Consider the following 24,213-nt stretch of genomic DNA (forward strand, 5'->3'; position numbering starts at 1 on the left):
AAATAACCACTTCAGCAGAAGGCTGGGAATTCAGGTGAGTAGCCCTTGGAGTGACACCACCTCACCTTCTTCTCATGCTGGGAGACAGATTACAATGCCACTGTGAACACCATAAAAAGGTGAGTATGCAACTAAACACAGTCAGGGCACAGCCTCAGACCATGACAGCCTCTGCTGAAGAAGTACTTTTCCACTGGCTTTTGTGGAGACATCTAGCTCGTACATATATTGATATTTGATGTAAGTATACTGTATGACCCAGGGACAAAAACATTGAAAAAACTCAGAAAGACACTGAGTAATATCTCCTGTGTGCAATCTATTTACTGACTAGGCTTTTCTTGTGCTGTGTATAATGCAACAACTTACCCCCCAAAAATACTTCTGAGGTGGAGTCTATTTTAATGTGCGATGATAACTTGAAAATTACATCGGATGAGAACATTTTCGAATTGCATAATGCCGTTTTATTTATTTGAAAGGTACATGTGTATATATGAAATGCACACGGCAGTTCAAAATACTGTCACTTCATTGCTGTCTTGTTTGTTTAATATAAGAGAGTTATGCTCAGGTATGTTTACTGCGTATTCATGTGTGTCTTTGTGGTTCGGAAAGAATGTTGTAAAATTACATGTGTTACAACAAGAATATGTTAAGAATACCTCTAAAAATAGAGGGGCAGATTTATGAGGCCCTTGCGCCACGTTTTCGCCGCTGTTGCGTCACGCAAGGCGGCGTAAACGTGGCGCATCCCTACGAACGATTTACAACGTGACGCATCTAGGCAGATGCGTCACGTTGTAAAGCCCTGCGCCGCTTGTGGGCGTTCCGGGGCAGGTGCGCCTCGCAAAAGTGGCTGAGTGAAATCTATGAGATTTCACTCAGTCACTTTTAAGCCAATGCTGCGTCAAAAGCCTGCGCCTGCTTGAAGCAGGCGTAGGTCTTGATGCAGCATTGTTACAATGGGGCACCCCCGAGCCTTGCTGGAGCTGCGTCGCACTTGCGACGCAACTCCAGCAATGCGACACATTTCCGGCACAGATGCGTCACGCATCTGTGCCGTTTTTGCACCATGGTGCGCCGCATTAGAAATGCGGCGCACCATGGCTGGCGGAGCTGTGGCGCACTGTGGCGCATGTTAACTGGCGCATCCCTGGGGATGCGCCAGTTAACATAAATCTGCCCCAGAGATTTTCAGCCTGCCTTCAACACAGCAACAGGAAAGTAATGGTCATGTTATCTCCTATTACTTTACTTCATCCACGGTAACTGGGTTCCACGTGTCACACAAAAAACTCAGGTCACCTGTTGCTTGTGTCAGTACAAAAAAGAGGTCGGTCTGAGTTTCAAAGATATCATACAATTCAAAATGAACACACGATCACCATTAAATTTGAAACAAGTCAGAAAAATAAATCAACTTATTCATTTCATTCATTTTGGCATTTTATTCATGCAAGGTCAGAGTACGATCCAATTGCAGCCAAACTTATGAATTAGCGAATTGAAGTATATACATGTAATTGTAACGTCATTACATTCGATATTCGGAATAGGTGCTCTCGGTGAAAAGGGGGAGGGTAAGTGAATAAGTGAAGGGGACAGGGTAAACTATCAGCACACCATAGGAGCAAAATAAGAGATGCACTCTCGTTATCTATGTGTGATGTGACTTTTGGGAACCTTTGCCCATTAACTTGATTGTAGAGGTTTTTCAATTTTAATCTGGATGTAATAATTATGTCACAACACCTTTACCCTGTCCCCTTCACTTATTCACTTACCCTCCCCCTTTTCACCGAGAGCACCTATTCCGAATATCGAATGTAATGACGTTACAATTACATGTATATACTTCAATTCGCTAATTCATAAGTTTGGCTGCAATTGGATCGTACTCTGACCTTGCATGAATAAAATGCCAAAATGAATGAAATGAATAAGTTGATTTATTTTTCTGACTTGTTTCAAATTTAATGGTGATCGTGTGTTCATTTTGAATTGTATGATATCTTTGAAACTCAGACCGACCTCTTTTTTGTACTGACCCATGGACCCAGGTCCTGAGTTCTAAGGGCCTACCCCTTTTATACTCATACCTGTTGCTTGTGTGCATACATGTGGGCTCATGAATCAACTTATGCCATCACCCTTTTATCACCTTATTTACACTGTACTCGTGCAAATAATACGTAAAGCCATTTTTGTACCATTGTTTTTTCAGTCCATTCTTTAAAAAAATGTGTTTTCCTGCAATGCTTTTTTTCATAAAAGTGCATTCACCATTAATAACTGTCAAAATATGCATTGCCATGTGCTTTAAGGGCCCTTTGGGGTTTTCCACTGTTCGCTTCACGAACCTAGATGTGTTCGCCATTTTGAGTCCTTGAGACCGCATGTGGTGGGAAGTCTGTGTTTTATTCAATGTGATTGAGCAAGATAGCCCCAAACCAGAGATCATTTAGGCTCATCATTTAGTCAGTGACACAGTTTATGAGACGTTGAATATGAATTATATCACAGGGAACATGAAGTGCCCAATAAATATCTATAAATTGGCTTTAATTCTCAACATGCCATATGCCTGCTGTGCTCGATTGCTGAAAAACATCTGCGGAAGGTTTAGCGCCCACTTACTATTGACAGATAAAAAACGAACCAAAGGAATTATAATACCTGCACAGCATTTTTTGCCTTTAAATATTTGCTGTGTGTAGAGTGGAGATTGAGTGGTGCGCGCCTCCTTAAGGTGACTATGACGTGAAGGACATCCAAAGACCCCGTGAGATGACGAAGGACGAAACAAAGCCTCCTCTAGACCAGGGGTTCCCAAACTTTTGACTCTTGAGGACCCCCATTGACTCACCACTGGAAGCTGGGGACCCCAGCAATTTGTATGATTTACATTTTAAACGTTAAAAGAGTAATTCGAAAAAAATAAACAAACATGTGCACACAAAACAAATACTCAAATTACTAAGGATTTTAGCATTTTATATTGAAAGAGTTTGAAAAAAAATGAAACATTTAAGGGAAGGTTGGTGGAGCACCTCCATGATCAACTTTTAAATGGTTAGCTTTATTTCACAGTATAAGGCTCCTGCTCCTGCCAAGGCCAGAGTGGAAACCCAAAGCAGCCCTGGCAAATGTTTTCATACCAGTCCCCATACAGTGCACACCAAGTGCAGTGAGTGAGTCTGACCACTACAAAGGGGGCTTTGGGAGGCTCTCCCCTCAAGAAAATGTAGGATACAATGGTGCATTCTACAACACAGTTATCATTAGATATTGAATTGTATTAGCTTTTAAAGAATAGTAAATGATGACCTTACTATGCACCAGGATACAACAATCTTTGTTGGGGTTCTTCAAAGATTCCCTTATTATCCCCCTTCAACAGTAGCTTCAACAGTGCCTCTCATTTCTCCATAGCACATCTGTCACATGTATTTCAAATTTTTATAGCATCTCTAACACCACTGTAGGATGTCAGGGCACTTTACATAACACACATATAGAGGCAATGAATCATACATGTAAATCAGTGTAGAGAAAATGTTATATAAGGCAAAGGTGACTACAAGGTGAAGGATTCACATGTCATTCATACTGGTAGGCATTTTTAAAGAGTGCTTGGTTTGGAAAAGCCCAAACTCAGCATTCAGAACATAACACAGTGGTTAGCATTAATTTTAACAATACAAATCTATTTTCACCCAAATAAATACCTTTAGCAGCATCAGGATAATAAAAGACTGTGAAAAAAACATAAGTTACTAACTTGTACCAAGCAGTGTGTAAGCAGCTCTTTGATGACAGTTTATAGGTATCTGTGCTAGATTATGATTGTCTCCTATGAGCTGCGGAGGAACACAAGAAAATCTGTGACAAAAGCAGTAACCCTACACTGACCTATGCACATAAAATACTGTTTTTTAAAATGCATGGTATGCATTCTTTGCAGCAGGTATATGAACCCGCTTTGCTACATTGGATAAATCAAACCTGCCACTGGACAAAACTCTCATCTCTCTCCAGCAGGTACATTAATCACTGGTGTTATCTTGACACTTTTATTGTTGCTCTAAAACTGCTAATTGTACAAGGAACTTTGCAGTGCTTTTAAAACTGCAGCCTGAGGACCCCCTGGGAATTTGTTATGGACCCCTGGGGGTCCACGGACCCCAGTTTGGGAAACACTGCTCTAGACCATTTGGAGTTGCTTAAAAAAAAGTGGGAAAAGTTGTGTCTGAATTAGGTTCATAGATGGAGCAATGTGTAGAATCCCGTTCTCTAACTAAAATGCAGATCCAGGAGTCGTGAAGGCACTTCTTTATTCCTTGCCTTTCGCCTTCGAACTAACTTCCTCTTACAGCTTCCCGTCTATCCCCCGCCCCTTCCCATCCTGCCTGCCCTGTCCTAACACCAAGTCAGGCATGTACGATACGACACCTCTCCCCTTTATACAAAACAGTCTTACTGTCTTTAAAGTTCTTCAATGAGACAAACTGGTCGCTTGATGTGTCTTCGTGGACGGCGAGGCTGTTCCGACCCCGGTGTCCGCCGGTCTCTCACATCTTCGTGGCTGGCCGGGCTGAAATGATCTCGGTCACTGCTCTCGCTCTGACTCAGGGAGTCGGCACTAAAGTCGTGAGTTTGGGTTTCATCACATTCCGTGGGCGTACATCTCTTGAAATGTGATATGTTTCGAGTTATTCGCTTGTGATCTGCCTCATCTGTGATCATAGTCCCTTTCCGACTGGAGACTCGCAGGGGGTGAGCGAGGTATCGACTGTCTGCTTTCGTTGTGCGATCACGTCTGACCATCACGAGTCTCCTTCCTGAATGTCTGCGTGTTTTGCATGTCTCCGTTTATCAGCCTATGTTTTCATCTTCCATTTCTTGTCATGGTCTAGTTTCAACAGGGTGTTGTGGTCAGTGGTCACGGCTCGAGATTGTGAGGTGTTGCTCAGAGCAGGTAACCTGGTGCGAGGAACTCGTACTAGCATTAGTGTGGCTGGGCATTGATTTGTGGTACTGTGAGGTGTGGTGCGGTAGGCCCGCAGTACCTCATTCAGAACTTGTTGTATGTCACGGTGCGCGAGCTCAGCTTGTTGGATTGCTTTCTTGAGTGTCCCGATAAATCGCTCGACCATGCCGTTGGCTTGGGGCCATAAGGGTGTTATCTTCTTGTGCTTGAAATTAAGGTGTGTTGCAAATTCAGCGAACTCGTGCCCATTGAATGGTGGCCCATTGTCTGATTTTACTCTCATGGGGATGCCCCAGGCTACAAAAGTTTCATCAAGGATGGGTATCACCGCTGTCGCTTTGGTGGAGGAAACTTGATGTTCGATGGGAAATCGTGAATATTCGTCCATGATGACTATGATGTACTTGCCCGACTTCAGAGGCCCAAAGAAATCGATGGCCACTTGCTGCCACACCCCGTCTGGTAGTTCTGACATCTGCAGTGGGGCCGGCGGTTCATCACGACTTACTAGCTGGCACGGGATACCGTCCTTAAGTGTGTTTTCCACCATCTGGTCAAGTAATGGGAACCAAACCCATTCTCTGAGTGTTTTCTTGGTGGCGTCTATTCCTCTGTGGCCTTCGTGGGCCAGGTTGATGACGCCTTGTCGTAGTTTCTACTGGATCACTATCCTCCCCCCTCTAAGCAGTAGACCCTCGGTACTGACGGATAGCTCTTCCTGTATGTGTTTGAACGGCATTAGTTCTTCGGTGTTGTGACTGCCATTTTGAGAGTTGTCCTGTAAGTGTCTCCATGAGTTGGTGCGTATGCGATTCATGACGTCCTGGAAGACGGGGTCTTGCATTGATGCGTCACGGATGGCCTCCAGTGGTACAGTCGGAGGGCACGCGTTGTCGATGACAAAATGGATATACTCCTCTGCCATGGAGCTTCTTTCTTTGATGTGCAGACGGGGGTGTCGTGACATGTAGTCTGCTGGATTCTCTGATTTTCCAGGCTTGTGGATGATGGTGTAGACATAGTCTTGGAGGCGCAGTCCCCATCTTTCGATGCACGGGGGCATTTTGGCTCTGGGGTTTCCGAATATCGTGACAAGAGCTTGATGGTCCGTAATGAGACTGAAGTGTTTCCCGTACACAAAAAGGTGGAAGTGCTCGCAGGCCTATACAACCGCGAGACTCTCTTTCTCAGGCTGCGAATATGCTTTTTCAGTATCAGTGAGACTGCGACTGGCGTAGGCGACTATGTTTCGTTGATCAGAGTCCTCTTGATATTGCGCGAGGATAGCGCCCAGTCCGACTGGGCTGGCATCAACAGTCACTTCAGTCTTTCGCTTGGTGTCGAAATATGTGAGGTTGATGGCTGAGCCCACAGCTCTCTTGATTTTGTTGAAAGCTTGGTCACAGGTCTGTGTCCACAGGAATGGTTTTCCTTGGCGAGTGAGTTCTCTGAGTGGGTAACTAATTGCTGCATAGTCCTTGATATATCGTGCGCAGTAGCTTGCCATCCCTAGAAAGGATCGGAGGTCACTGACGTCTTGTGGCTGTGGGGTATCTGCCAGGGCTGACACTTTCTCTGGGTCAGGTTTCGTGCTGTCCTTGGAGAAGATGTGGCCATAAAATTTTAAGGTTGATTTATGGAATTCACACTTGTCGGGATTCAGAGTAAGGTTGGCATTAAGCAGCGCATGGCAGACTCTGTCTAGCGCTGTGTCATGTTCAGTCTGATTGTTTCCAAACACCAGGATATCATCGCTATAATTGAAAGCGTTAGGGATGCCTTGAATTACTCGCCGAATGGCTTATTGGAATATCTCGGCGGCTGAGGATATGCCGAAATTAAGGCGCTTGTAGCGGAAAAGTCCTTGAAGGGTTGTGAATGTTGTGATATACCGTGACTTCTCCTGGAGTTCAATTGATGGTATCCCTTGTTGAGATCCAGTTTTGAGAAGACAGTCGCTCCGTTGAGGCGGGCGATCATATCACTAATGTGAGGTCCTTGGTGCCTTTCTCTCTCGATGGCCGTGTTGGGCGCACGCATGTCCACACATAGGCGCACTTTGTTGTCTTGCCCCTTTTTAGGTACTACCACCACCGGCGATACCCAAGGTGCGGGACCAGAGGAGCGTTCGATGATGTCCATCCATAATAGTTCCTGTAGTTCATCATCAACAGCCTGCTGCAGATGAAATGGCACCTTCCTGTGGTGTTGCGCCAATGGTGTTATTAGCTCATCGATATGTAGCTTGACCTTGAATTGGTTGAGCTTTCCTAGACCCTTAAAAAGATTTGGAAACTTGCTGACGATGTCAGGGGAATCCTCTACCATATATAGAAGGTCTACGAGCTTGAGTCGTTCTGCTGTTGGCAGACTGAGGAGGTAATCTGCTGCGTCGGGACCTTCCACTACATGAATTTATGCTTCAATTTGTCGATCCTTGTATGTTAGTGTGGTACTAAATCTGCCTAGGCAAGGCAGCGGTTTTCTGGACATCCAGGTATAAACTCGGACTGCTGCAGGTTCTAGCTTAGGTTTGGGCGTCATGCTTTGATATTCGAGGGTGCATATGTAGTTCAAAGGCGCTCTCGAGTCTAGCACAAATTTTGCTGGGTGTTTCCCAATTTTGCTATCTAATTTGGGATATTTCTTTAATCTATCCAGGTCTGACACCATGCATATGTATTCGTCACTGTCTTGTGACACGGGTGTATGTGGTGATGATTCTCTGTACGTTGACCTTCTGGACTTGTAAGAGCTAATTGAGTGATCACTTGATCGTGACGAGCTGTCTGAGCGTCCTTCTTTCCCTTTTACTGCTCGAGCATGATGGCGTGTAGTCGGCCGCGACGAGATTGACTTCCGCTCAGATTGTCGTGTTTGATAGGCCATTTCAAAATTATTGTCTCTTCCACATCGGTGGCATTGTTGACCAATGGCAGGGCATTGCCCTGAGTGTGGGTATTCTTGACCACACCGGTAACATCTTGATGCAGGTTTGCTACTTCTGTCATGTCGCGGCTCATAACGTGATGATGTTCTTTGGCGAGATGACGTTCGTTTGGACGTCTGCGTGAATTTTCTTGATTTGTGGTGATCCGAACGACGTTTGACGTCTGTGCGGGCTTGCATCCTAAAGACTTGTTCCTTCTTTTCAGGCTTGGTGGCTTCCATTTTCTTCGCATGATCTTCCGCCTGATCATTTATTCTCGTCATCTCTTCTATTTCTTCCAGCGTGTATTGTTTCTTTAACAGGTGGCGGTGCAGGGATTCAGACTGGCAACCTTCAATTATGCGTAGTCGCAGCGCATCCTCAGTGTTGAAGGTGTCGAACTCGCAATGTTGAGCCAACTGCCTGATGCGCACAATGAAATCGCCCATGGACTCGTCCTTTTCTTGTGACGCTAGGTTAAATGTGTAGCGCTCGTAGTCCAGATTGCGTTTGTGTAGGAATTTCCGGTCTAGGGCCCCTTTTACGTCATCATATGAGGCGGCGCTGGTGGCGGGCAGTTCATTGATGATTTGCGCAATGTCTTTTCCCACTAGGTTTCGCAGTGCTATTAATTTTTGCTTGGAGTCCTGCACTTGGGATCCAGTCATGAAGTCTTCAAATTCCTCTGCCCAGCTCTTCCATTTAGGTCCCATGCTATTTCCAGAGGTCCGCTCTAGGGGATCTGGTGGGCGCAGATAGGATATGCCCATGAATACTTGAGGCAATTGTGGGGGCTGGGCCGCTGCTCCAGTGCTTCGGGTGTCAGGCTGGGTGGTCATCTTGAGCCCGTTAGTTGATTCCTCTAATCAACCGTTGCTCAGTGCAGTTCTTATTGTGTCTCCTTCACTTACAGGCCTTGCCTGACTTTAAAATGGCCGCAGCTCGGGACAGAGCTCCCTTCACACAATCATTAAGAATTGTCTCTTTTCTAATATGGAGGTCCCCAGACTTCAGTGTTTCAGTCTTGTGGGGGGGGGGGGGGGGTGGGGGGATTTAGGCACACCCTTGCTCATTCACTGCAACTCACAGAGGGATGAGCTCCCGGTCGTCTCCACACTTCCCACGTGTCTTGGCTGGAACTCCCTCAATGTCGATGCGGTCTGTGTTCCAATGTGGACCTTGTAGGCTTGGGCTGCGCTTGGTGTGCAGCGCTCCTGTTGGGCAGCACTCCGGTGTCGTGCGGGTCTCTCCCGCGATTTTCGCGCTCTTTTTATTTCGAAACGCGGGGTTGCCGGCTCTCCGATTTTCGGCCACAATCTAGCGGCGGGTGTGGGTGATGTGGGTCTTGTATCATCCCACCCTCGTCCCCATTGTACAATCCCGCCCTCTAATTAAAACGCAGAGCCAGGAGTCGTGGAAAGCATTTCTTTATTCCTTGCCTTTCGCCTTCGAACTAACTTCCTCTTACAGCTTCCCATCTATCCCCCGCCCCTTCCCATCCTGCCTGCCCTGTCCTAACAGCGGGTCAGGCATGTACGATACGACACAATGTCTTCAGTGCTAAACATGGGCAAGGACCACACAGTTGCACATTAAAAGTGCAGATTTTTGGGCAGACCTGCTAATCATTAAAAAAAACTCTGGGGCATATTATCAAGAACGGAGTTAAAATTATTGCCTCTTTAGCGGCAGGAAACTATCGCTAAAGCGTTGATAATGGGCTTGATAATATGCCCTTGTGAATTCCCATAGAAGCCCAGGTTCACGCTAGAACCTGGGCTTCTATGGGAATTCACAAGGGCCTATTTGCAAGCTCTTTATCGCAACTTTAGCGGCAGTTTCTTGCCGCTAAAGCGGCGATAATTTTAACTCTGTTCTTGATAATGTGCCTCTCTGTGTTCAACGACAGACCCTTCGCAAAGCCACCTTTCACCTCATGGGCTCTGCCTGTCAGGAACAATGTTATACCTAATATGGGAGGCAATTGTCTTGTGAGAAACTCACCCACAGCGTCAGGATGGCTCTAACACTCTGCAGGTGCCTCACCTGCATTCCTTTGGAACTGCATCAGGAAAATTATGAACAGACACATTTTAGCTTGCTCCTCTCAGCTATAAGATTGGTACTTGGAAGCGAATCAGAAACATTTACTTAAGCCTCTGCAGAAATTACTGCAATTTGTTGCATAATCCACCTTCATCAACGCAATCAGGAACAGAAGTCCTTGCGGCACAGCAGAATGGTAACACTTCCTATGGAAAACATAGGACTCGATGCTCCTTCAGTAAAAACTAAAACTTGTACATCACAATACACCCAAGTAAGTCCTGCCTTATAGAACTTCATATGATTTGTAAGACAACAAATATTGAATGTGTGGAACACTCAGTAGAGTTCCACAACAGTGATAAAAAAGCAAAGGAAGAGAATACTGTAAAAGATCCTTGAAAATAAAACGTAGATGTAGAAAATAGTTTTTCCAAAATATACTAATCTTTTAAAAACTGTAAAAAATTCTGACTTAAACGTTGGTAAGCATTGTTTGTCATGGAAAAGACCTTTATTTGCACGTACCAGGTTGCTCACTGACAAAGCTTGTAGAATTCTGCACCATTGGAAACACTAAGGGGCATATTCACAAGGAGCTATCGCCAAATCAACTGCACTTTATCGCAGCCAAATTCATGATAAATGTACCCCTCCCATTCACAATCTGGTGCAAACAGCCCACAGCACCAGTTAGCCCCCGATATCAGCCGCAAAAAACACCACCACAGAGGACCCCCACAAGTATCGCTAACGAAATGCAGAGTAGGCGTTCCGTGCAAAAAAGCTGCAACAACACCACACCTCCACATTCACAACGGCCAGCCAGATCGGTGATAAGAACACAAAACACGCAATAAGGCACGTTAACAGCAGGAAATTAAGACCTGCGCTGACCTGGTGTAAAGTAGGACCACAGCCTGCACCACAAAAGGGAGCCCAGCCCACAGCCACACCTGAAGGGCAACAGATGCCATGAAGCAGCTGAACATGCAGCACGGACACCCAAGCGGGCCACAACACCCATACCTGCAACACCCAAACCCCCCCCCACCCTCCCCCCCGGGCCCACCCCCAACCCTGAACCAAGAAAATGCACACCAACACCACAAACCCCAAAACAAAAATTTTGCCTGATGTCCCACAAGCAGGAAAATCAACATACATGCGTGGCCAGAAAATGGAGAATCAGTCATACAGCAATGCAACCACCAGCATAAAGCACCATACAAACAAACGCCAAAACAATCATTCGGATGAGACCTAGCGGGTCCTCACTGGACAATCCATAGGCCACAGCCTGGAAGACTAAATCCAGGAGAAGAAGGTGTGCCATGTGCCCAACAAAGGAAAGAGAGGGAGAGAGCGAGGGACAGAGACGCAGTGAGATTGCACAAGCAGCGCAAGGCCTTGCAGGGCACCTGGGTCCACATGCCAACAATTCTGTGTATCGCCATCCGTACCTCATGAGCCCAAGGCTGTGTCCCAAACTCAGCGCCAAAGTCACATCACATTCCCAAAACGCAAGCAGCAGTCAGACAAACAACAGGGATGAAAGCTCCATTGTCTCAATGCAGAAGGCAGGAGGACACCTGCACCTCTGAACTTGGTCCAGAACTCGCCTGGAACACCCTGAGAGAGATCCCATGGTAGATGTGGACGACTCCCACACCACGCATTGCGCAAATTAACTATCCGACTCATCCACACCCCACACACAGAAGCCCCTGCCTGAGGGACCCCCGCATGGGATGCCCTTGACACACACGGAAACCGCAACCCATTCAGCTCAACGTTGCACACACAACTGCATGGGCTGAGCAGTGAGCACACCTTCCCAGTTAGATTGGCTCACCCTGGAGTTCCTTCAACACAACAACAACATACTATTGGAACACATGGCACATGAAGCTGCACACGCATTCATGGACGAATAACTACATTCCTGCAGCCACATTCGATTGTTACACACAGCACAGGTCACAACAACTTGTTGCATTGTGGCGATTGCTCACATAGCCCACCACAACAGTGGAAAAGTCTGTCATCGTCCGGACTCTGGATGCATGTGCACAGAACAACACTTGTGTACACATACCTGTGCAAGGTGATGCAGGTCCATGGTCGGAGCAACATAGTGCTATTTTGCAACGTTGCCAATTCAGAAACACTGCTGGGGGAGAGCACACACATGGCAACCTAGCATGACATGTGAACATGACGACCCTTTCACCTTTCACCTGATCACTGTCAGCAGAGCAGAAAATCAGCGAACTCCGGTGGCAGAGCACTATGCGGATACCACAAGCGGTGAGTTGTGTGTGCCCCCTCTCATGGGGCAATGGGCAGACGCCCAACAGCACATCATTCATCCCGCAAGGCAAGGTGGGGTGGGGCGTTGCCATCCGTGATGAATGATAACATTTTCACACCAACATTTTCTGAACCTTGACATGTAATCATGCTGCATGTAAGTGTCTTAAGCACGTCCCTACCTGTTGTGTCAATTGCCTCGTCCATACTGACACTCACATGCCAATAAAGTCTATACCACCCTACTGGTGTCTAATTGTGAGGTGTATTCATTGTGGAACTCGCGTGCCACAATGAGCATCGTCCCTACACAGGGAGGAACTGACTGACGCATGTGCAATGGGGGTGTGTCCCTTTTGCAAGCTCAACCTCTGTGAGCCAGACATTGTTTTGGGATAGGTGTTGGCCAACATGTGCACTTACGTGGCTTTAGCAATGTGAGTATGGTGTCCAACCTCTGACCATGTGTAGCAATGTCATATATCATTACAGAATGTGTCCACACAGATCTGTGTAAGTAGGCATGCGTCCTGAAGTTCTGTTGACACATATGATGGCCGGCTACCGATTTGGTAAGACCTACACACAGCCCTATTCAACACATGGACGTGTGCCTACTTGGGGGGTCGTGAGATTGTTGTTGATGTGCAATGGGGACACAGCTAGTACTCACCTTCACAGTCATCCAATTTGCCATGTGTCCTAGGGATACACATGCGCATAGATGTCAGTTGCTAGGGTGTACCTTCAGGTGCAATAATTGTCCTTACATCCAGCCATACTTCAATACGTGGGTGAACATAGTAATGACACATCTGTGTGTTTTAGAATGTTTTATTCACATTCAGGTGATTGACGGAGCTGGAGATGTACATGGCCATCCAAGCCCACATCACATGGAAGCCCAGAGGTGGGCCAACCAGAGTCCTTTAGGGATTGAGAAGTGATTAGGAAGTGGGAGAGTGCAGTTTGCAGCTAGATTGCTGTGTGATTGGCCAGCAGTGATGAAAGTGGAGTCCATGTCGGGGTCCGTGTGAATGTCGCAGAGTGTTCCGGGAGTCAGTAGGAGGTAATTCCCTTGGCATGATGCATAGGTCATAACCAGGCAGGGACAGAGGATACTCCTTCCTTCCTCACACAGTAATTCCCATCCCCTTCTTACTCCCCAGATACGGTATGTCTGGTGTGTCCGGTGTGTGTGGCAGGGTGATGATTGCATCACTGGGTGCCACTGACACAACCGACTACGAAGGTGATGGAACAGCAGCACTGTGTGCCACGGGCATGTCAAGGGCGGAGCTGTGTGTGTCGATGTTCCCTCTTCAGTAATCTGGGAGCGGCTCAGTGGCAGCAATGGCAAGATGAAGTACTGCAGGGCATTGAAGTTCCCAGATACTACTCGCTGGTGTCGAACCGTGGCATACATACTTCCAGCCTGCATCTGCTCCATAGTCTCCATTGACCTCCGAATCTGTACCAATTCTGTGCTGTAGTTCCTGGTGCCTGTCTGACCAGACAGCTCTTGTATTCAATTCATGGCCCCAGAGAGGTCAGCCAAGGTCTGTGTTGGAGGATGGTGCATACAGGGGGTGTCCAATAAGGACTGTATGTGGTCCCTGATGGGACTCAGACACCCACGTATAGCATCGAATTTGGCTGCCACAAGTTCAAAATCCACCCGCAGCTGTTCAGCCAACTCCACCTGGCAACCCCAGACACTTTGTAGGAACTCCATGTATCGGTCGGGGGTGCTGGGAGACAGGCGTGGTGGTTTGTGTTTCCTGCTGTGTGGTCTGTGCAGGTGGTGGGCTCTCCTCGGGGCAGCTGGCCTGCCCTACTCATGGGGATGGTGCGCAGAGGCTGTCCATTATCCATTGGAGGGTATCTTGACATATGTGCAGGTTGTACTCTTCATCATAAATGATGTGAAGTATGGTGTGCCCTGCAGGAGGTGGTGTTTGTCCCTCTGCAATGTGAAAGGGGAGATGCAGGTCAACAGAGTTACACATGTATGTTGAAGATTTGCAGATGTTTACATTCAGATTGCATGCCAATGTACATTGTCACTGTTTTGGTGGAGCTAGCTATTTGATGTGTGTGTTACAACTACATGACGGATATGTGGTAGTACCTGTGCATTATCATCACACAGTGTCAGGCAATGCCAGATGTGAGTGGACAGTTACTCTGCACGTGCGGGAACTGTTGTGAGCCGTGTCCTATGTTGTTGGTGTTGCAATTTGTACCTCATTGCGGTCATTGCTGATGTTTTGTGATTGCTATGTGTGTGTTCTGCATTGTGGGGGAGTTGCCCCTGCAGCTCTGAGTTCGTGTAGTCTTCTCCCTTTGAGGCGGAGTGCCTTTGAATTGTGTGCTATTCGGGCCTGATTTGTTTTTGACTTGGGTCATATGTGATCTCGGACAGATTTTGTGGCCTTGTGCATTGTTTGTCTGCTGCGTGTGTCGTACTGCATGGGTTGTGTGTGCACATGGACATGTCAAAGTGTGACCTGGCCCTTTACAGATGTTATCCGCACTGGGCTACCTCCATGTTTTTGGGCTGATGTCATACTATCGGGCATGCAGTGTTACTTGCATAGTGGGTCACAGAGCCGCTGCTTTGCTGGATTCAGCACATGTGCATGGGTCGGTTATGATGTTGGTGATATGGAGGGGGTCCCTTTGTGCACATTGTGGACGGGGGTCTGCTTGGCATTTCTATGTTTGCTGCAGTGTGCCAAGGCTATCAGTGACATGTTCCACAATTATTGTGGGTGTGCAGTATGCTACACATAATTGTGCATGTGTGCCATTGTGCCCATCTCCCCGTCACCCCATCCCTGGTCGTTACTCACTCTGTTGCTGTTGGGTCCGGTCATACCGTGCTGTGTCCAGGCCTCTAATTCCTCCCATCGTCTCCACACTGCTGACTGTGGCCACCATTTCCTCCAGCTCATCAATCTCCTCCTGTGTGGCAGGACTCCGACCTCCAGTCGCCCCGGCTGCCTTCCTGTTGGCGGAGAGCTTCTCCTTGGTTTGGCTGTGCACTTCATGCCAGCACCTCTTGACCTCCTCCAGTGACCTCCTTGACACTCCGACTGCATTGATGTTGGTGACGATGGCCTGCCATATTTCCGTTTGGGTTGCCAGTGCCGCAATGGAGGTGCTGAACAGTTGTTGATGGTGTTCTATCACCTCCGTGACCATGATCCGGTCTTCCTGCGCACTGAATCCTGTCTTTTTCTTCCTCTTGTCCTTGGTCTTCCCCGAACATGGGATTCCTAGCAGTAGCTCCGTGGGGCTTGTGGGGTTCGGCTTGTCCTCTGCGCTCGGTCCGGGTGCATCCATGTTGCAGCGCAGTTTGAATTGCTTTTTCATTTCTTTTATAGTGCTGTTTCCCACCAGACGCATGGGATTTGCAGGCCTTTGGCTGGTTTTCTCAGATTTGTGTACAGTGATTGGCCTCATTGCATTATTTTTGCATTCGCATTTTGCATTTTTGCGGCATGCTGTTGATTATCATGCGGACATTTGACACGTTATCTGGTGACTATTGCATGCTTCCGCCTTGTTGTGAATTGTATGTTGACCAAGGGTAATTTTCCCGCGAGAGGCTGCGATGTTGAAAGTTGCGTTACGCTACTCTTGCAGTAGTTATCAAATGTTCTAGTGAATATACCCCTAAGTCCCTCATTACCGGTTAAGTTATTTCTTTCAGAATGTAACTCCTACTGAAATAGGACAATTCACATTTCCGAGTGCTTTGTGTCCCAGAATTCTTGAATTCAAAATCTCCAGACCTTATAATTCAGGGCTGGAAACTTTGGGCATCCCAGAGAAACTGTAGGAGCTGGGGCTAAAAGAAGCAGCATTCCACATCCTGTCCGCTGCCTGCTGCAGTCCCGTGGAAGCAGTTAATGCCAGTGGTGGTGTGGTGATTAAGTGTTTGGATTGTTGACATGTCATGGAATGTAGCGATGTCATGAGGAGCTGCATTCCAAGTATATCAGGCATCTCAGGGGGCCCTTGCTGTATGGACACATATCTTGTTTGCCAATAAACATATCTTTTAACAACAATCCGTTTGAAGGAAGTTCTACAGGTGACTGGTGGATTTTAAAAGTGGTAGGGCAGAAATGTTCTACCCAAGTATGAATCATGAGCGAGTGCAGCCAATGAGCCCAAGTTGTAAACTTAAGAAGAGGAGATGTGAAGTGCATGACAATGGGGTGTGCATGGTGGGGGTTTTAGTGAAGGAGACAAAGAAACCCAAATAGGAATTACATGAGAGCAGATGAGTCAGAATCACCCACAACTCAACAAGGCAACCACAGTGGGTTCTTATCCCTTGAAAACATCTAATATGTGATAGATGCAAGCTCTCCTTCTGCCTTTGAACCCTCCAAACAATCCTGGGTGTCACGTGTCCCACACACACAATACAAACTATTAGTGGCAAAAACTCTTTTAGCATGCATGTAGCAGATGCACATGCACACACACACTTCAGACAACATTTTCCCTGTGCTGTTTCTTTCTAAGAGGCATGTGCTCAAGCCTCTGCGACTTGTGTCTTGAAAACAAACTCTTGTCACACACCTGTCCATCAACTTCACACTTCTGACACTTAATTGCCCTCCACTCTTGCATTCTAGGGGCCATACATATACACTTCTGCTATGCAAGAGCTATGGAAATATTCTCTTGCCACCCATGTGCTACCCTCAGACTCTTCTGAAACCTTACACACTACACTTTTTTTTACTTAGGAGTCATTTTCATACACATCTGCGTCTCATGTCTTCTCTCTGGGATCAGAGGCCCGCTTTCCCCTTCAACTGTGGCCTGTCCATACGGGTTGAGTGGCCACAGCCCCTCACCTTTTTCTGGAGAAGAAGACACAGACACTCTTCTTGTTCATCTCAGTCAACCAGGAGCTAGACATGCACTAAATGTGCAGATTCCTGGCTGCCTGAGCTGAGCTTTGTCAGGCTGAGGATTTCACAGCGTGACCTCCACAGCCTGGCAAAAGTGCCTCCAGGTCCTCCCTCTAGTGATGAGAGGGAGAGTTACTGATTGCTTCAGACCTGGGAACTTCAGTTTTAAGCCCTGAAGTGCCCTGGGCCGAGTATCAACCAGTGACAATTAGTCAGAGAATGGAGTGGTATCAGAAGTGAAGGAAGTGGCCCTTAGGGGCCACCCGGGTTATTTACAACCACCTGCTATGCCTTCCCAAGTAATGAAGAGTCGGTCAGACAGTAGAGAATATAAACACACATTTTATTAGTAATACTCTGCAGAGGAGTCCAATCTGGCCTGCACCCTAAGATGTCTGCTGATGGACTAGCCCCTGACAGTCTACAATACATAACCATTTCCCCAGGAACCCTTCAACCACGCCCACAGTGGAAAGTTACAGGCTCAGGCCGAGCGTGAACAAAGGAGGCACAGAAGGATGGGCTACCACCTGCTAGATGGGTACACACTATCACAGTTTCAAGGTTGCTGTGCTGGGTCTCAGCGTCTCCTAGCATGGGAGAAGAGCTACACACATAGACAGGTATGCAAAGACGGAACGGCCTATTCATTAGTAAGTCAGAAGGCAACCTTAAACAGAAGAGAAAATAATGACTAAATATAGTGTTCATCTGAGGCAAGCAAAATGAATAACAGGGCCTAGTTCAGACACAGCCTAATGGGGATTGTGAAATACAAAATGGAGTCACACTTGCTAACCGAATCTTGTGCATTACAAGGACAACTCAGTGAGTTGCATAACGTTAATACTAAACAAGATCTCATTTAGCCACACACTGCTAACCTACTATGGTAAATAACAAGTATATAATTAGAATGGGGTAACAGAAGACTCTCTGACCCCATCCCACTCTGTGGTGAGTGAGGGTCTGCTGTGACAAGAGGCAGTAGTCCCATCCCACCTGGGACCCCCAAGGCTTTCTTCTCCTGGAACTTCAGAGCAGTTACGTGTTATGCTTTTGAATCTTTGGAGTGTGCATGCGTGTAGGCATGTATAAATTTATGAATTTGTTTTCCATGAGTGTTGTGAATGAGTGTGTGTGCGTGTGTGGAGCCCACTCGCCCACCTCCCTGCCAAAATTACCCGCCACCACTGTCCCCCTCCCTCTGTAGCAGTGGAATGAGGCAGGCAGACAATTAGTGTGTGGAACTGTTGATTAGGTCCTATGCTGTTGCACCATGTGCAGCACCAGGAGATGGGGAAAAAGTATTTACTCATAGATTAGGAACGATGGGACAAGATGTGCACTCTACACAGGCACTCACAGAAGGATCATTTTTGAGGAACATGCTCCCTTGCACTTTGCTCCTTCCTCGTGCTGCCCGTCCATCTTCAGTATATGCATGGTTGTCTTTTCCTGCATGCCAGGCTCATGTACTCTAATAAGTGTGTCAAGTTGGAGTCTATGATGTCGTCTTCCACCAGGATAGGCTCGTCCTGCCTTCTTTAGGAAGTGTGTGGGCATTAATCTCACTGAAGCACTGATTTCCACTGGAGGTTGCAGGGGAAGAGAGCAAGATGACAACAGTGACCCTGGTTGCTGCAGTTTTCTTAGACCAGGTGTCCATGTGTCCAATAGCAGCTGACTGTTGTAGTGCAGCCAGTGTGTCACTGTGCTAGTTAGGAAATGGGCCCCTGACTGCTGTTTCAGCTATAAAATGCAGCAATTGTCAGGGTTTAGTAGGTCCTTTAGGTTTGTGAAGCCTCAGTGCCACTTCACCTGTCACACCATAGAAAGTTATGCCCATACCTATCTGTGTCTTACTTCCTTACTGTACTGCAGAAGCGGTTCCTTCACAGGGGTGGAGGGATGTTGACACCCTACTGCTTCGAGCCACTACCGCCTAGGCTCATTATTTGTACAATTCAAATTGTCCTGCACCTCCACTGATATTACTTGCTTATGGAGCAGAGATATTGAGTTCTCACAAAAGCAGTTGGTGGGTGGGACGAGCAGCTGAGGATGTTAACTGAGCAGTGCATGTCAGATTGGCTGTTATTTTTTATGTGGCCTGCCTGACATCCACAGTTCAGGCTTCCAAACTGAAGATTACCATGGAGTTGGGTGGACAAAGATCCAGCCCCATTCGTCATCGTTGGAGCACTGTGCTTGCATGCCACACTCAATACTAGCACTGCTCTTATGCTGCTCAGTATTATAGGCAACATAAGAGCAGTGCTTGGACTGGCTGGGAAGTTCAGGTTTATTTTTCATTGGCTAGCAAATACATTTTTGCATTAAGGCAGCATGATGTAGAGGATTTGTGACAAGTGATTGGGGGCTAAGTGCCAATTTAGAGCCTATGAGAAGTGGTATTTTGGGGGTTATGTGGTTGCTATTATGCAATGGGAGTTTTTGTAGGGCCATTAACTGGATTCCCTCTCTTTCCCTTTTTCCTGAATAATATAACTCTAAATGAAAGTGCTTCTCTGGAGACCTACATTTAAATACTTTCTAGTTGTCAAAAATCATTCTTTCATAAGAAAAAATTAACATCGATACAGAAACAACACTCTCCAGCCAATTGATTCCCTATGATTCGTTCAAAACAAGAGAGGTTTGGAGTCAGCAGTGGTATGCTGATGAACCACAGCATCCGGCAATGTCTGTCGACTACAATTCTTTTTCTGATGTTTTTCTAAAAGTAGCTGCCTAACCTGCCAAGTGGGTGGCAGTAGAACTCTGCCTGTGGTAGAGTACAGCATCAGCACTTAATGGGTTGTTGTCAGCATTTTAGAAAATTCCAAGATTTCCAAACATACCTTATTAAAACATGGGGAGTCGGAGTGTAATGGCTGAACAAGAGCTAAATCCCACGGTATAAGAAGATCATCAAGGTAAGATTTTATAACACTACTCTCAATAAGGTGCATAAAACAAATCACATTACTGAGGTGATCGGGGCTTGTTCCATTTATAGTTGTATGAGCAAAAATATTCACCTTTATGCTGCACCACTTTCAAAGCTAGCAGCCGCCACTGTTGTACTGGATATACCTCGAGCTGCTATTTTTTCAGATTGATGAGGAGGAATTGTTTTGTTGATTTTGCTACTGATGGGTGTTAGAAAGGGGATCTCTAGTTGGCAGAGGTATGTACCTTTGTTCAAGAAGGGACCCTTGCTTCTAATCAGGGTCAGGGGGATACACACTTTAGATAACCCCTCCTTACCCCCTTGGTAGCTTGAGATGAAGAGACAGGCTTATCCCAAAAGCAATGTGTAAAGTATTTGTACTGAAAGTACACAGTAATACATTGATAACACCAAAAATGAACACCAAACCACCTTAGAAAAAAAAGTATCTTTATCTAAACTCAGCAAGGCCAAAACACAATAATCCAACATACATGTAGTAAATGAGCACTTAAAAACAGTTATTTAAAAAATGAAGCTTGTTGAAAACAAATAGTTCCACCTTTAGGCTTTACGAAGGGGTGACAGCAATAATAAAAGCAAAGTACGGCGCCAACCGCGAGGTGCGCAGCATTGGGCACAGAGTCACACAGACCCCCAAACAAACAGTACCTTGGAAGAAGACGTCTATGATGATGCACAACGTCATGGAGGTGAGGCATGGTGCCGTGGTCGAGGCCGGCTCCCTGGCTACCCCAGGGGAGGTGAGGCGTCATGTTCGCGAGGAGCCGACATGTCGAATCCAGGACAGGGGACGTTGGTTGCGTCGGCGGTGAGGCGTCAATTCCAGTGAGGTGGTTCTAAGTTGGTGAGTTTGTGGAGTCACCCTCAGCGATTATCAGTGTCGCGATAACTGGATGCGACCTTCCCGACACCATGCGAGCGCTGGCATCAGGAAGGCTGATAACTGCAGGCATCGAAGGGCATAGGCTGTGGTTCAGGCAGGGCGGTGCGTTGTTCACTTCACAAGTGGTGCCCCTGGCCTCGGTGAAGGCCGCAGCATTGCTCATGGCATTGAAAATTTGGTTTTCTTGCTTCTCTTAGGTTTCTTTCTGCCCTCAAAATTAGAAACAACCATCAGAGGCCCAAAACTGGAATAGGCACATCCTGGCAGGTCAGAATTCCCAGCAATGGAGTTTAAGGGAGCTGGTGGTGAAGTCTTTGTGTCCCTGTGACTTCAGAATAGGCCTGGGAGGTGAACTCAGAGTAATGCAGTGCAGTTTACTGCACTCCGTGTGCCGCAGAGTGCAGTAAACTCCGATCTGCACAGTGCAGCAGAGTTTTTTATCCACTCACGCTCGCCAACATTAAGTTGCCGAGCGTGAGCTGCCACTCAGGTAGTTCGCACTGCTCTCTGCCACTTGCGGAACTCCGCTGAGTTTTTTTGTCATTTTATGTGAACTCTGCGAACTACCCCTGGACCTGCTTCAGGAGGCCAGCAATCCGAAGCCCTTTGGTATTCATCTTCAAGCATGTTTCTCAGAAAAGTTCCAGTCTTTGTCCTTTTCTTGGCAGAAGCAGCAACTGCAGGCCAACCCCACACAGCACACAACAGTACCACTCCTCACAGCTCTCCTTCTCTTCTTCTTGGCAAAGGTTCCTCTTGAGTACAGGAGTGATCTAAAGTTCAGGGGTTTAGGGTCCACTACTTATGCCCCATTTTGTCTTTGTTCTTTTTTGTGCAAGGGTCTCTGAGCCCAGTCCAAGCCAGTTCTGTCCTCACTGGTGCAGTTTGAACACAGGGGGTGGAGACAGCATTGTGCAAGGGGGAGAGACCCTATTCAGGTGCAAGGAAAACTCCTCCCACTACTCTAAATGCAGCCATGGTCCATTCAGCTCAGCTCTGCCTAATCCAGGAAGGGCCAGGCACACCTCAACCCCCCCAGTGGCTGTCTACAGTGAATGCACAGTTTCAGCCCCTGTCATTCCAAAACTAGACAGTCAATCCACAGCCAGGCAGAGGCACACAGCAGGGTTAAACAAGAAAATGGCTACTTTCTAAGATTTACTTTTTCGAACACATAATTTAAAAACCATCTTACCAAAACATGTGTTATTAAATTCTGAGTTCAGAGAGACAAAACTCAATTTTCTTTCTGGTACCAATGGGAAGTTATACTTGTAAGATGTTACAACGTATCTCCCATGTTATCTTATAGGTCAGATCATCTTCAATAGTGAAAAACAAAATACACAGCATTTCATTATCAGGACATGTCACGCACACCAGTACATGTCCTTCCTTTCACATACACTGCATCCTGCCCATGGGGGTACCTTGGGACTACCTGAGAAGTGTCTTACATCTAAGAAATGAGAAGGTTAGGGCCTGACAAGTGGGTGCACTTTCCAGGTCGACATGGCAGCTTAACACTGCGCGCAGACATGCAGCGGCAGGTCAACTTGAATGGGTGGCACAATCAGTGCTGCAGGCCTACTGGTAGCATTTGATTTACAGGCCCTGGCACAATCAGTGCACTGTACTAGGGACTTACTAGTAAATCAAATATGCCAATCAGGGAGATCCAATTGTAATAACAATTTACACAGGGAGCACTTACACTTTGATACTGATCAGCAGTGGCAAAGTGCCCAAAGCATCTAAGGCAACAAAAACCGAAATCCAGCCCAGCATAAAAAAAACAGGAGGTAGAGGCAAAAAGTCAGGGGAAACCACGCCAAAGATGCAAATCGATCAAGCGTGCTATGAGCTAAAAAACTGTCTGGTCATGGGCACATTAAACAAGTGGGACGTAAATTGATCAGTGTGTTTCAGCCTGTCTTCTGTTAATTTCCACAGTAGACTCCATTTCTCTCCATCTCGTGGGCCCAGTCTTGTGACTGCTAGTAGCCCAGTGCTGAAACAAATGATAGAGAGTGGCAAGAACACTGTAAAGCGACAGCTCCATAACTCACTATTACAAAAACTGGACCGTACTTGAGGAGCAGCTGGGCAACTCCTACATCCTGCCCTCTCCTGATGGTCAGAAAACTGTTGCCACCCACGTCTAGCATTCCTTCTATTGGCCTGCTCTACCTCCATCCATTTAAATGAATGGACATCAGTAAGCTCCTCCCAGGGCCATTGTATAAGCACCTGAAAGCGACCCTGTGTGTATGCGTTTGAAATTCATACGCACTCCACTATGAAATCACTGCTCTAGATTCTGCATTAAGGGTAAAAATGACCTCGCCCCACAGGCACACATACAGCAGGCCACAGCCAAATTCCAAACCCCTCGCACCCAATTATTAAAAAGCACGGATTCTCAGCCCATTTTACCAGCAAGTAGCCATTTTGCCATTTCTTTCAGTTGCTATCCTTTTCTTTTCCTCTTCTTGACTCTCTCCTCAAGGTAGATGGGCGACACTCATTTTGCCCATTAACATCAGCCTCACCTGGTTAATGCTCTCTCTGGACAAAAATATGCATGGCAGTCACCCATACCCCAAATTCAACACTCTCACCAGCTGTACTGATGACATTTTCTGTCTGCTTAAAGCAGGCAAAAAATGTGTACTTTTTGTGCCAAAATGGTGAAAAACTGCTCGGAGAAGCACCCAGAAATCTGGGTGCGAGAAATTAATCCTCATTTCAGGGAAAAAACTCATATGGCCTGGACTTTTTAGCAGAGAAACCAGATGGTAAGTCTAATTCCAAGCCATCCAGAATCTCCTCTGCAAACTCCTGCCAACCCGAAATGAGCCCCTCATAAGAACTTGTAGTAATATCCAGTAATTAATTTGTAAAAAAATAAGTGTTGGAGCTCTCGTCAGGAGGCCACAACAGTTTGCTCCACACATGGCCACTGTACTTACACAACTAATAAGCATCACACTCCAACAAGTGTGACATTTCAGATTGCTCGAGGCCGCCAAAGCTTTAAGAATGGATTGGTTGTCGGATAGTAGGTGCTTGCAATCTATATTGAATTAACAAACAACTGTGTTTCTACTCATCTTTAAATTACACAAACAG

This window comes from Lissotriton vulgaris, chromosome 3_1, assembly GCF_964263255.1.
Source record: "Lissotriton vulgaris chromosome 3_1, aLisVul1.2, whole genome shotgun sequence".
NCBI classification, from domain to species: Eukaryota; Metazoa; Chordata; class Amphibia; order Caudata; family Salamandridae; genus Lissotriton; species Lissotriton vulgaris.